Source organism: Octopus bimaculoides, chromosome 15, assembly GCF_001194135.2.
Source record: "Octopus bimaculoides isolate UCB-OBI-ISO-001 chromosome 15, ASM119413v2, whole genome shotgun sequence".
In the NCBI taxonomy this organism is placed as follows: domain Eukaryota; kingdom Metazoa; phylum Mollusca; class Cephalopoda; order Octopoda; family Octopodidae; genus Octopus; species Octopus bimaculoides.
The window spans coordinates 38,383,714-38,386,262 of NC_068995.1; positions in this window are offsets into that span (position 1 = coordinate 38,383,714).

Here is a 2,549-nt window from a genome sequence, read left to right on the forward strand (position 1 = left end):
TGCTTGGTTAGAGGGAATCAAGTGGATGTAGATGATGCATTTACGGACAAAAAAGCGGATCATCATAAGATTTCTGATGGACTTGCTTTTCAGGGCTTCTTGTGCCAGCGAAAAACAGTTTCTCGGTTCATGCAATTAATGCGTAAGCGGCCTGGAGCCTTCCATGTGTTTCTGTAAAGTGATTGCCAAGTTTAATAAAAAAAATCTTATTGCGTATCGGTCTTCTTAATTGTCTTCATGTCCCTATTGCATTCTGGAAACATGTCAGCTGTAACAATCAGTAACAGGGATGTTCAAAGTACTGTCCAAATCTTCTCCTTCAAAATGGAATAAAAAATGTCTGTAGGTCAGATTATAAGATATATATTAATGCTATACGAAACTCACAACAACGTAGGGCAATTGTGGATACCTCTCCTAACAATAAATAAAAGAAACTATAAATCTATTCTTAAATAAATTCATGGAAATTTAGAATCTTACTACTGATCTATTTTCCACCATATCTATTGCAAATGAGACATGATTCATTGTCCTGTATCATTGTTTTCCTTGGTGTTTTGTTAATGTGTAAATGATAAACTTGAGTGCGAGGACACCAGAGACAATCAGATAAATTCCGGCATTTTCTCTATCAACAATTTTTGGCATTCAGCAAGCGTTAACAAGTGTTAATTGCAGCACTATATTAAAATGTCCGCAACACCTAACGTATGTATGATCCTGAACATCTGAAAACGGCGTTTTTTCTTTTGCTATAAGGAAGCTGTCATACTATAGATTCTAGAGTTTTTATGAGGGGTGTTACTTTGACATTTAACATTGTGCAAGAATTTGCGCAGGTCATTTCTTTGAAAAATACAAATATCGGATCAGAATTATACGATAGCTTCACAAATTGGGTGATTCAATTTAACTTAGACTTAACGAATCTGGCTGTTTTGAGCACTGATGGAGCATCAAAAATGATTCGTGAGAAAGAAGGTGTAGTATCTTTAATTCAAGGACGGCTTGGTGAACAATAAATACTATTGAAGCTGCATTGCATTATACATCATGGTGCGTCGTGTGCGAAGACACTCCGATTCAAGAACATCATGAAATCAGTGCATTTCATCCTATCGAGATGACTCAATCAATGCCAGTTTGGGAGTTCCTTAACCAGAGAGGGCTTGAGTATGCTGACCTAACTTATTTCAGCAATATTCGTTGGCTAAGTCGAGGCAAAATGTTTGCACATTTTTTTATTTTTTGAGAGAAGAAAAGGTCAAATACGACTTGACCGGGACAATAATTATACGCGCTAGTTCCTATAACAGTCTATCCCACCCTTTTCCGCTCTTTCAAATGATTTTATGTATTAGTCTCTGGATATTATGGAAATATATGGCACCACAAGACGCACCCAATTGGTACAATTGTTCTATCTAAATCAGCGGTCAATTATTAAGACACTGAAAACGTTTTGTCGGCACTTTCAAGTGACAGATTCTCCAAGAGAAAACACAGATAGGAACTGAGTTAGTCGCTTTCAAAAACGAGCGGCAGTAAGTAATCTTCTACGATATGGAGGCCTCGTACTATCAGAACAAATGAGGCAAGAGAACGATTGCGAAAGAGTGTTGTATAAAATCCGGGCAATCTAGACAGAAGGTTGCCTAGACAGCATGGGATTCAAGAACTTCGCTGCAAAGACTTCTCCACAAACGTAATATTTTTCCGATACAATATAGAATTTCTTCAACAGTTGAAGCCTCATGACAATAAAAGCAAGTACCGATAAGCTGTCACAATCCAGGAATTGGCACGAAATGACCCAATTTTTATACAGAAACTGGTCATGTCCGATGAAACTTACTTTCCTTTAAATGGGCTCATAAACAGACAAGATTGCCGGTTTTGGGTCACTGAGAATCCGAAAGCAGTACAATAAAGAGAATGCACCACAAAGTGGACATTATGGTATGCAATTACGCGAATGAGATAATTGGGACTTATTTCTACTCAGGACAGCGATGGGAATGCTGTCACTGTGACTGGTGAGTAGTACATGTCCACAACCGAGAGCTTTTGGCGCTCGGCCATTCAAAGTAGGCCCGATGTTTAGTTCTAGCAAGATGGAGCAACGACTCATACCACAAGAAACATAATACAGTTACTGAGCTAATGTTTTAGAGAAAGAATCATCTCGCGCTACTGCAATGTAAAGATTCCCCACACTTGTCTAGCGCAGACGACTTATTGTGGGGATACCTAAAAGAGTAGTTTTATGACAGAAAATAATGTCTGCAAGTAAAGGAGAATATCACTAGAGAAATCAGGAAAATGGAATCTGACATTCTTACAGCAGTAATGGAACATATTTTGGAAGGGCACGCATAAGTATAGTTGAAAATATACGCAAATATACGAAATTGCGTCATGTTGCTATTAATTTAACAGACCCTACCACACTAAGTAGTTGACAAAATAGTAAAAACAATGCGCAAGCACGACATTAAAATATAAGATCGTGACAATTTACTCATCGTAACATTTATGTATATATA